A 12966-nucleotide genomic window follows, 5' to 3' on the forward strand; every position below is an offset into this window, starting at 1 on the left:
GGTGCAGAGGGAGAAATAACTCCCAATCCCCTGATTCTTCGACCTCTGCTCTTCGGGTTTATTTGTCTTCCTCTGGGTTTTCCCGAGGCTGGCGGGGACCGCGAGGCGCAAACAAGGTGAGGGCCCCCTTTATCGCTTTGATGGCCCCCCCCTACTAGTCTTCCAGAAGTCACGGAAACAAGAGACGCAAGAAGAAAAAAAAAATAAAGGCCGTCAAAGCTTGATCGCTTCCTATAAACTCACTGAACTGCCTTCCTTTCCCTCCTCTCTCTTCTCGAGCCTCCCACTTCACCGATAGTTTCCTTTCCAGGGCTCGAGCATGAGAGATGATGTTTTCATGTGATTCCTTAGCACTAGTGGACTGGCTCTCATTTTTCAATCCCCCCCGATATGTGCGTGTGTGTGTGTGTGTGTGTGGAGGCAGAGGAGCCAGACTAAGGAGTCCCAGCTGTCTCATTCCCAGCTGCCACTGCTCGACTGCTGATGAGAAAAGTGGACAGAACGAACGTACGGATAGTTTGCCCGCCATATCCTTACGGCCACATGCGTGTGTGTGTGTGTGTGTGTGTGTGTGTGTGTATGTAATCGATGTGTATTTATGTAACTGGGAGTTTCTTGAGATCCTTCCTCGGGACCCGCCAAGTTTCGGGGTCTGCAAGCACTTATAGAGACGTTAAAATAAAGGAGTGGGTCACACCAAAAAAAAAAAAAAACTCAACAGCAGCTCTGGGATTTTCCAGCACTCAACTCAAGGCTGTGCCAAGACACTGTTTGGACAGAGAGGGCTGGAGATATTGAATGCCTTGTCTAGAGTTACGCAGGGGAATAGCCTAATCCAGACTGGGCCATTCTTTCCCACATGAATAGTGTGTGTGTGTGTGTGTACTGTGTGTGTGTGTGAGTTGAGAGGGGGGCCGGTAAGAGAATCAAGAAGCAGACAACATCCTCCTGCTGCGTAGAGAGGGCTGAAGAACAATAGAACTTGGCGAGTGAAGGAACCACTTTGGCCCGAAGCCCGCGACTGGACAACGCTCGGCTTGTTTTGAGTCCCTCTCAGTTTCACACACACACACACACACACACACACACACACACACACATATGCGCACGGAAATAAACACTCGCATCGCGCGGCAGTAGCCGAGACGTTAGAGAAGCGGAACTTTGAAGGTCGCTGGCTAGAATCCCCAGACCGCCTGGGAAAACCTGGGTTGGGGAAAAATAAATGAGTAACCTTCTCTTCGTCCTTAGCAACTTGCGGTGCCCTTGAGCAAGCAACTTAAAGTGACACTAGGCAAGGTCATAAAGTGGCGAGAACAGAGGAGAACGTCCGTTGATTCTCCCTATTGGGCCAAATATAGTTCTGGTCTTGGTATGGACGCTGACAGGAAATCAAAAATTCAAAACTTCAGAGTGAAATCCAAACTTAAGCGTCACAGACCAGCCTGGTTGATAAACGTGAGCGTGTGTGAGCTTTACTGACGACACCTTACAGGATTTCTGGGTATTTGAAGTTCTTAAAGTTTCAAGCAGTTACCTCTCGCTGCCATTTGGGGCCGCCAACGTACAAAAATCGCCTAGTCTTCGTTACCCAGAAATCCAGTAAGTGGTGGGGTGGAGGTGGTGAAGAGGTTCAGACAATTTTTGGTTGAGTCCAGCTTTCTCTGGACGGAGCGCTCGCTTACTGTTGTTTAGGACAGTGTTTCTCAATGTGGGGTCCGGGGACCACCACGGGGTCCTTGAGGGGGTTCCAGGGGGTCCCCAGGCAAATTGATGAATTGTCAAACTTCACCATTATTTCATTTACAAGAAGTTAACACAATTAGAAAATGTAGAAGAATGACTGTTCTGACCATAGTTTCTCTGTTATCTCTCTACCTACAATACAGATAGTCATGGGATTCTGGACAAAATCATATCTAACAATAAAAATATTCTCAGATTTGGGTCAGAGACACAAAAATCTCATCAAATGGGGGGTCCGAGGCCCAAATGTGGACTAAATTCGGGGTCCTCGAAATGAAAGAGGTTGAGAATCACTGGTTTAGGAGACACTTTTGGATTAAACTAAAAGTTTAGATTCATCACTCCCTGTGTGTGGAGATGATTTCCTGCCAGTGTACATACCAACACCAGAACTTAATTTGGGCATATGGGGCTGAATCTACCGCATCAATTAGTCCGGATGGGATGCTCTTCTCTGTTGTAGCCCCTAATTTGTGATCTAGGCTGATGAGACAGGTTTATTTTTACATACAACTCTTGCCTAGTGCAGCTTTAATGATTCATTATTCGGTGGAACCCCTGAAGGGCCCCGTCTTTGTCTCTCTGCCTTCCAGAGACTGCTTCCACAATCAGAGGGAGGCCTGTCCAGCCAGCCAGGAATGAGTTTGTGTACGTCTGTCTGTCTGTCTGAGGTCCCCAGAGAGCCACAACAGCCTCGCTCGTCTGGCCAGATCTCTGGTTATAGCTCAGTAAACTGGGCTGCGGCCTTACTGTACATGAAGCTACACACACACACACACACACACAAGCATACACATTCACATGGAAACGCGTAAACACACACAAATACACGCCCCGATGCACAGTGAGGGTGTGTCTTCCAGAGGTTTGTCAATGGGTCTGTTCTTTGGCGAGGGGCAGTTGTGGACACACAGGTAATACCGCCTTGGCACAGTCATGACAGCATGACACTAAGGCCTCTTTACACCACTCTGTTTGGTTTGGGTTTTTTTTTTTTTTTTTTCAGCTACACTCGAAAATCTTTTTTGTGTGAGGTCTCCGTCTCCGTCTCTCTCCCATTCATCCCCCTATATACGCTTTGGGTTTTTTTTTTTTTCTCTCTCTCCCAGCGGTCCTCCAGGTTCATTTCAGAGAGCACTCGCCAGCTCGCCGCAGGTTCAACAGAAATAACAGGGGGAGCTCTCCAAGTTAAACAGCTACCCCGTCATACCAATCTGAAAGCCCCCTCCGCTTCCTCCGGGCCGCCCGCCGCTACAAGAATGTGTCTTCAGTTCTCGGTGGAAATGGCCCGACGCGCAAGCAAAACCCCCGCGCGCTTATAGAAACGAACGTACACATGTCATTCTCACGCGCAAAAACCGTGCACGGGGAAGGTTGGGTCTCTTGTGAACTCACACAAAACACACAGAAGAACTCTCACAGCGGTGATTTTGGTGACAGTCCTGAGTACACTGCTTCCATTGTTTGGAGGCTTTGTGGGTCCCGAAGAGAGCGGTAAAGTGTTTGCCCAAAGAGAGGGAGATGGGGAAGGGGGCAGGGAGGATATCCATTTCTACAGACCAGTAAAACTAGACTCATTCTCTTAACTGCAGCCACATGGTGGGTTCTCCTAATGGCACAGCACAGCCTGCCCTGTCACACCACTACACCCACACACCCACACACACACACACACCCATGTACATGGAAATCCACACATAATATTTTCATAGACAGAGCTTTTTCTCTTGGCAGGTACACTCCTGCAAAAGCTCAGGTTTTTCCAGAGGCTTTAAATTTTAAGAAAGGATTTGGGCGAAGTTTAGAGCCTACACTCTTAAGTTGTTAAACATAATATTGTAGGGCATGTGGTATATGCATGAGAACTAGTGGTGAACCGCCCATGGCACTTAAAAAGTGCTTAACGTAATACTGGATTAAAGTAATAATCCTCAATGTTTTCATATAAATAAATGTCTGTTTTTGCTAGTCTCGCTGGTTGATGCAATAGCAGTTCAACCTATAGCCAGTTCATGAAAGCTTTTCCATTGTCTGTTATGAACAGCCGGTGTCTGGTAGGTCTTTCCTGGGAAAAATGCTCTGCCGCACAGGAAGTGATGCGTGTTATGTTTCCGGTTTGTTCGGAATAAGAAGAACTGGGTAGTTAGCATGAGCAGTGATAGCCACCATAGCTGAACAGACAACTCAAACTAGCTATTAGCTAATTAGTGAATAAAGCAGCTAGTTAGTTCGTTAATAACATAGTTAGCTAATTACTGAATGCGGCAGGTAGCTACTTAGTTAATAAAGCAGTTAGCTAATTAGTGAATAAGGCAAGGAGCGAGTTCGTTAATAAGCCAGTTAGTTAATTGGTGAATGAGGCAGGCAGCTAGTTCGTTAATAACAGTAATATACTTCCATCTGACAGTACGGTCGCTAAGTAGCTAGGGGAAGGCTTTGTAGTGCACTGTTGGTCCCTTTATTTCTTCAGAAGTTGGGTTCCACTCAACACCAGCAAAATGTCACAGTGTAACTGAAAGGATTTGAAATCATAAACTGACTGACTGACTGACTGACTGTTCCAAAACTAGGTGTTCTCTCTGTTTGAGAACACCTAGTTTTGGTTCTCACATGTAAAACTAGGTCAAACCAATTGTTGCATTGAAAGCAGTGCTGCACAGATTTGATTGTACTACTGTTTGTACAACAGGTCTGAATTAAACTTTCTGATGATAAGGAATCAAACGCCATTGACCAAAATCATAAGGCCCAACTGGCTTTCTCTACCTTCTGTAAATCTCCTCATGCCTCATGCATACTAAGCTTGTGTATTAGCCCTCTAATATATTCAGACTCACAATTCTGCCACCAAAATGTTCTCATGCTGCTAGCACAGTCTGCATCTTATCACTGTAGTACACTGTCACCTGCATTGCTGTTGTGATGGTAATTCTAATATTTCAGTGCCCTTTAGCCTTGCATACTGTATCCTGCATGTTGTCGATTTTTAAATCCCATACATTTTCCAGACCATCATTCCTTGATTGGGTTTTGGTCATTATTCAACCTGATGTACGTTGTTAGTGGCTGGGTAGGGCAGCATGACTATCATCTAGGCCATATCGCACTATGGCTGAAGATTGTTCTTCACAACAGCAAATATAATATGTCCAATGATCAAATATAATATATCCAATGACAAATATGGCTACATAAAATGTGTCATCATCTGTGTCAGGACTGAACAATATTTTTCAATACTTCTTCCATACTTGTGTAATTTCCAAACATCTCAAGATCTGGAATTGATCCCTTTCCATACTTCTCCAGACTTTCCAGACCTGTGTAGGAACCCTGTCCATATTTTACCATCTGCATCATGAAACTTCTAATTTTGCCACTTTACTGAAAAGATGCAAAGAAAATATTAAAGTCATTGTTGTGGCAATTTATTGTTTCACCTATTATGAAATCCTGTAGGTCCAGGAGGGCCTGTAATATACATAGTAATAAGAATGGAATTTATTTCTGTAGAACAGAACAGAAATACAAATTGCTTTACATACAATTAAACAATAATAAATAAAGGTCATAAAAACTGAACAATAAAAAGTCAGATGAATTAAAAACATTACATCCTCCTAGCATCCTCCTAACTTGAACAGTTTCTATAAAAATCTCAAATTTGGTATGGACATTGATGACCTCTAGAGGAATAATTCTATTTATTTTGATATATTTATTATGGACATTGATGACCCCTAGAGGAATAATTCTATTTATTTCGATATATTTATGATTATTATAACTATTATTAACCGATTCAATTCATGTCCATGCTATTTGGGCCCATATCTCACCAATGGTGCATTAGAGTATTGTATTGAAATTTGTCAAGAGAATTGTTCAGGCAATTATGGAGATTTGTTTGAAGTTTGCACTTTCTGTGATTATTATTCATAAATATATTAATACATTTTTGTACTGGTACTTTTTTTTATATAATTGTTTTTCTCTTTGGGCTCAATTTCCCGTAAAATGGTAAATGCTAGAGCCATGAAACTTTGCACCATGGTCTAGTGTGGCTTCAATTTGACCTGCAAGAAATATGACCCCCATTGGCCTGATGGTGGCGCTATAATTAAAGGTCAAAAATAAAAAGTTGAAAGTGCTGTATCTCCCACACTGTTTGTCCGATGTACATGAAACTTGGTACACATGTCCACCTAACCGTACTCTACAAATTTGCCATAAGGACCCTCAAAATTTTTTAGATATTTTGAATTATTTGAAAAACATATTTCACACAAAAACATCTCCTCCATCGTTTGACCGATTACCACCAAAATCGGTCAGTAGCATCAGTGGTCCTACGCTCTTTAAATTTTCTTCATAGATTGTTGATATCTACTGTAGTTTTGAAGATATTAACTCTTAAATTTGTGAAGGAGGCGTGGCCTGTATAGCTATGTTATAACTTTGTGATAGATGGTCCAATCATCATGAAACTTGGATAACATGTTCACATATGATGAATGAACATGTGTGCAAAGTCATTCAAATATTGACCAATAGGGGGCGCCACAAAGGCCAGAAAACTGCATATCCTAATCCAATTGGTGAAATTGTACGAAATTTGGTACACATGCTCTAGGACCATGTCCTAGTCAAAATCTGAAGTTTGGTCATCATTAGTGAAAGTGGGCATGGTCTTTTGTGTCTGGGTATTTTTACTTTTACTTAAGTAAAGGATCTGAGTACTTCTTCCAACACTGTGGTAAACTAAACTACACTAACTAGGCTAAAACTTTTTAATCCCCATTTACCCAGGGAACGTCGACAGAGTCACCACACTCTTTTTCAGCCCAGATATGCTTCACAGTCAGGCACTTTTACACTTTAAAACCTGAGAGCTGCTCAGTATAACCACAGTCATCTATGTTCTGGCCAATGAGCAGCTTCATTGGAGCAGTTGGAGGTTGAGTGCCTTGCTCAAAGGGTTACACTAAACTAAACTAAATTCAAGTATTTACTTACTTAACCATTTTCTGCCTCATTCAATCTCAACGAGGCACTTGCCTGCTGTTTCACTTACCTTTAGTGGCTCCTCTTCTACCAGTTGGCTGCTCAAGCTGGAAAACAGCAGTGGGTCTGTGCTCGAGCTCTTATATACCATTCCAACACATAAATATACTTACAGCCAAACACATGATGGCCTCAGCGGGCAAAAACATTCCCATTTTTTGGATTGTTTAGGGAGCCTCGCTCAGGGTGTGCTTCACATTCAGACAGTTTAACATTTTCACATCTGAGAGCTGACCAGTAAACCCGCAGTCTTCCTCTGTTGGCTACCGGGAGCTGTCCAGTGAGTTGATGGTGAGTTTCTGAAGTTCTTATTTAATTAACTGTGTTGAATTAACATTAGGTTTCAATTTTACTAATTTACGCAGGCTAGCTAGCTAACAGTGCTGATTGCGCTGACTGCTGTGCTAGTAGCCATGTGAGCTAACATTATGCCTTTTTCTTCATAAAAGTATTAAAATGTGTGTGTGTGGTACATAAGTTAAATAGCTTGAATGAAGAATGTTTGCTTCAAAAACATCCTGCTGTTATTAATCATAATAACAATCCCCCTGGCATTAATATACAACATCTGCCATTTATCATTTTATTAGCAACAAATGAAATTTGCATAAACTGTCAGACTGTTACAGTGCAAAGTACTGTATGTTACCTCTGAATGCTAGATACCGTAACACTTCAATTAATAGCCCGGGGTTTATTTGCTTCAAACACTGAACTCAACCGGCATATATTTGGGACAGGCCTTTAATTCCTTTCACACAAACTCTTGCTCAGCAAAGATGGGAAATACTATCAAATTGTTTATTTAAACCAGTATGAATATTACTTGTATAAAAATGAGGCTATCGAATAACATCAATTACGAATCATTCATTTGATCTCGCTCAGAGAGAGAGAGAGGAGAGAGAGAGAGAGAGAGAGAGAGAGAGAGAGACCTGTATCAAAATACCGGTAGCCTACCTTAGAAAGGATGAAAAGCCGAAAAAAGTTTATGGCAGCAAGAGATTGTACTTTTCATTTGTGTTATTTCTTCCTCCTCCCACCACGCACTCTGGCCCTTTTACCATCTTCCTCAGACAGACGCTGAAGTTGAGGTTGAAGGTGAAGTTCAACTTTATTTTTTCGCCATTCTCCCACTCTCTTGGGATCAACGGAGAAATGTCTTGCTGCTGCTTCTCCTGAGTTTTGTTCAGCAAATTTGACAACTGACAGCTTGAATTTCAGGTCGTAGTTTTTTCTCTGTGCCGCCATGGAGATCAGCAAATGTGACTGACGTTTGAGTGCAAGTAAAACAAATCAATGGCAACCGGCTTCTAATTGAGACCGGCCTTTATTTGTCAAAACGTGTAGCCACAGTCTCAAAAGTATCCACACAAACAGATGGAGATTCCCAAAAAATCTATAAATGCAAATTTGCAAATGGATGTGTGAAAATATTGAAAATATGTTTCCGAAATGTTTGCGTTCATGTACAAATCATGATATATTTAATGAAAAAACATATATATTCACAGATGTTTTTGCATATTTACAAATGAGCTCACATTATTTTTCCAAATGGTGCGTTACATTTACAAATCACTCTGCATTTATTGGTGCAATGTGTTTTAAACCTGTGGTGTCTGTGATGTTTGCTTTTGCCTCCTTGACAAGCTCTACACCTCTGTGTGTCCTCTCTCTCTCTCTCTCCATCTCTCTCTCATACTCTGAACGTTCCTCTCTCTCTTTCTCCGAATCTTTCTCTCTCTCTCTCTCTCTCCAAACCGGGAGCCACAATTCCTAAACTCTCACCACGAAAAAAAAAACGCATGAGAGAAAAAAAGGGGGGGCCGCTACTAAAAAATTTCACTCGCGTGCCAATTAGCGTCTGGAGGCCCAGGTTATTTGAGGCTGAGAGAAAAGCAGCAGAAATGACTCAGAGGACGATCTGAGTCATAGCTCCGATAATGATGAATGCTGGCAGACTGAGACGTTGCCTTTATTCACACGTATCTGGATTCTTTCAGCGGCGACTCGGGCGAATCGTGTGTGAAATAACTCCCTTTCGAGCCTTTTAATCGCGTGTGAAATAAATCTCTTTGTGGACACTTCGGGCTGTAAATAAAAAAGCGGAAGAGGGAAGCGGAGGTTTAATGTAAGTCAAATATAAAACGTTGGGCAGTGTTCGCATCCTAGGCCGCTGTGGCGTAAGTGTCAGAATGCCCCCGTTGAATTTCATTCCGTCTACAGAAACAGTGGCTTTCAGCTTCAAAACACAATCCTGGTCGTTTGCGAGTCGCTCGGTTCTAACCGGGCTGTGGGGTCGGAGGCAACGAGCCCGGAGACCAGGAGAGTGAATGAATCAGACACAGATGACCTGACTGGCCTCAGACAAATGAATAATGCAGCCAAGAAGGAAAACAGGAAAAAAAAAGTGAAGAGTGAAAGTGAAAACGGTCGCTACACTGCAAAAAGACTCACAGTCTAACAAGTCATTTAGTCTATTATTGAGTCCTGAAATTGTCATTTTCTTAAAACAAGTGAAAAAAATATGCCAGTGGGTTAGATAATTCCACTTGTTTTCAATGCAACTTGTTTCAAGAATTTAGTAGAATCAACTGACATTTTCCTGCCTTATTCGGACTTTCATCATACTGACAAACAAGTGAAGCTGCATTGGAAACAAGTAGAGTGATCTCACCTCACTGGCACTTTTCTCTTGGTGTAAGGAAAATAAGATTTGAAGGCTAAATTATGAGGCTAAATTAGGGCTGGGCGATAAGGATTTTTCTCGATATCAATATATATCACGATAGGGTTCATGTATGCAAAATCACGTTAAATAATCAAATGAATGTTCATCTCATTGAACCGAATGGTAATGTTAGGTGTGATGTCAACCAAAACAGAAATATTCAAATAATATTCCTACCATACCTCATTTTATGAGAGTTTTTAAGTAAAATTTGCTTGTCATCATCGATTTAGACAGCAGAAATGTGTGACACGATATTAAAATATCTTCATATCATCACGATATGATTCCACTGAAAGACGATAAACGATAATATTGAATTATCGCCCCCGCCCTAGACTAAATGACTTGTTAAGATGGATGCTTCTTGCAGTGTATGGGCCTTTGAGAGGGTTGCCAGGTCTGTCTTCTCCCGCACTTCTCTTGCAGCAGCACCCTCAATCTTTTTTTTTTTTTTTTTTGTGTTTCCCCCCCTATCTATTTTACTGTCAGTGGAATGACACCCTGGTGCGGTGGGTGGGGGTGGGGGGGGGGGGGGGGGGGGGACATAGCTTGAGGAAATAGGACAGTGGGCCAGGGGTGTGGAAATGGGGGCTGCTTATCAGCTGATCCCAGGGGCTGAACTGAAACTCGGGGTGTGGAGTAAAAAGAGGATGGCAGCGGGGAGAGGGGGAGGAGGGGGAGGAGGGGGCGGGGGAGGAGGCAGGACAGATATAGAACAAGGTTACAGGAGGACGTGTTGTGGATGCTCTCAGCTCTTTCCCCCCCCCCCTCCCCTCCCCTCCCCTCCCCTCCCCTCCTCTCCCCGTCTAACTTTTAACCTCGTTTCCTTCTCTCAGGTCACGTCATTTGTCCAAAACTAGGCTGACAGGAAAGGCAGCGTGAATCGTTGCCAAAGACATCAGTCCTCCAGACGGGGTGTGGCCGTTTTTTTTTTTGTTGTTTTTTTTTTCCACCCTGCCTGCTTCCTTTCATACCGCCACTCTTTTCTCTCCCCCTCTTCCTCCTTTCCACCTGTCTCCTGTCTCGCTTGGCACCGGGACGACTCACTCTTCCCTCGCTTTTAACTGCAAGAAAACACATATCCTGACTTGAGTTGCCTCTTCTGCCTCTTCATGTGTTTTTTTTTTTTTTAAATGATTAATCACGGCAGCGCTCAGACTACTAATAAACTTTGTTATCCGGAGGCTAAATAAATCCCGCCGCTGATGACTGTGACCTTGGGCATGAAGTCAGATGACTGTTGTTTTCTGTCTCTGACCTGCAGGACTTCTTCTCTTGTCATACATCACAGCTTAGCACAATATTCCAGCTTCTACAGCAGGGAATGCAGCATCACAGCATCAGCACGCCATTTCAGAATGAAAACACTTAACATTACTCATTGATTTAATTACAGGTGTTCCAAATCTACAAAACCTAAGCAGATTCGGTTATTCCTTCGCTAACCACGCATGAAAGGATCTAGTTTTAGCCAACTGCTGGGTGCAGTGTGCGAGGGTATTTTGAATTATTCTTCTCACAAAAGTTATTTTGGTTGCTGAGAAAACTGGTTCTCAACCTTTTTGGCTCGTGAGCCCTTAAAACCACTTGATGCCAACTGGCGACCCCTGTTGCGGGAGCGCATAGAGAAAGAACGATATAAAGGATGTTTTTATCTTTTTTCAGCTTGTTTCAATGTTAGTTTTCTGCTTAGTTTAGTATTGCTAAAAAAGCAAAAAAAGTTGAGAAAAAAACAGAAAAAATAGACCTGATAATAATATAGTATGTATGTAGTATGTATAGTAGAAATAGGTTTTTTTCTCCCCCTATCCCATAAATCATCTCGCAACCCCTGAAAATGATCTCACAACCACCTGGGGGGTCCCGACCCCCAGGTTGAGAACCACTGCTCTAGGGTGATAAACACTTAATCGTCATCAGCATAAAGTATAATTTAGCTTCTAAAGAATTTCTTTAGATGGAAGTTACTATTATAGAGGTTGTTATAGGGTTATAGAGATATCAAGTCCAATTAATTAAGATCTTTTTAAAGCCCCTATGTGTAGGATTTGAAAATTGTTGTAGATATAAACTACACGGGTCCTAAAAAATAGTTAAAAGCTTCGGTAACTATCGGGGATACACATAAATGACACAGTCACAGTTTCATTACATTATAACTATAACATAAGACTAATGGCAAATAGTACTTTCCAAGAAATGTTTTCCTGTTTTGTGTTCTGTACCTTTCCTTTAACACTGACTGATAACATATTATTGTTACTGATAGGCATACACAACACAGATGATCTGCATATTAAATTATTAAATATATAATATATTTTCAGTGTGGTCCACCTCTGATAGGATAGATATGATGCAGTTTGATTGATTACATGTTTATTGTAGAATTGATCAATACTACACTGATTGTCTATGGGAAGCCCTTAACTTGAACTGATTCTAATCAGACATTTTGATCAGATTCCACACAAGTACATATGAATATGTGTTATTATTAGTATTATTATAATTATTATCATCCTGGGCTTCAATGGAGCATTTTAATGTCCCTAAAATGTTAAGTTAGTGAGGTTCTGGGTGAAATACTGAATACTTTTTTGGGCATGAAAATTCTCAGATTGAAAGATGTTGAATATTGGCACAAAATATCAGCTACCGATATTTTCAATCCAAAAATCGGCATCTGTATCGACCTATCACTATACAGTAACTATACAGTATATACTGTATATATATATATATGCTGTATATGAAACAGCAGCTAGAAATCTCCCTGCTAATGAGAAAACTTGCAGAGAGCTGGAGAATGAAACAGAGGAATTCTCTCTCTGAGGGTGGAAGACAGCAGAAGAAAGGGGGAGAAAAAAAAAAAAAAACCCTGACAATATGTTTGAAGCTGTGAGAGACGGAGGTGAGCCGGGTGGAGGGGGGGGGGGGGGGGACCTCCGAGGCTTTGGAGCCAATTTGAGGACCTTGTGATGCAAAACCAGTCCTCGGCAACAGACAGTTCCCATGGCAACGGCGAGCTGCCAAAGTTCCTTGTTGACAAATGACAGCTCCCCTCTCCTCAGCACTCGCCTGGTATGTATGTGTGTGTGTGACTGTGTGTGTGTGTGTGTGTGTGTGTGTGACTGTGTGTGTGTGTGTGTTTGATTTGGCGAGTCCCCATCTTTGCCTCAGGCATGGAGAAGGGGTGGAGGGACAGAGAGAGAGAGAGAGAGACAGAGAGAGAGCATTGTATTATGTATGCAGACACACACACACACACACACACACACACTACAATGTTTCATGTCAAATGTCCTATACTGGCTTTTGAATGATTTGTATAACTACATGTTCTCAATGCGGGAACTGTTTGACATTATTATGCATATTATGTACTATTCTTTACAGTACATGTTTATACACCAAAT

Source organism: Centroberyx affinis, unplaced genomic scaffold (assembly GCF_046629955.1).
Source record: "Centroberyx affinis isolate AG114_WGS23_722 - 3 ecotype Tasmania unplaced genomic scaffold, CSIRO-AGI_Caff_v1 ptg000986l_1, whole genome shotgun sequence".
Taxonomy (NCBI): domain Eukaryota; kingdom Metazoa; phylum Chordata; class Actinopteri; order Beryciformes; family Berycidae; genus Centroberyx; species Centroberyx affinis.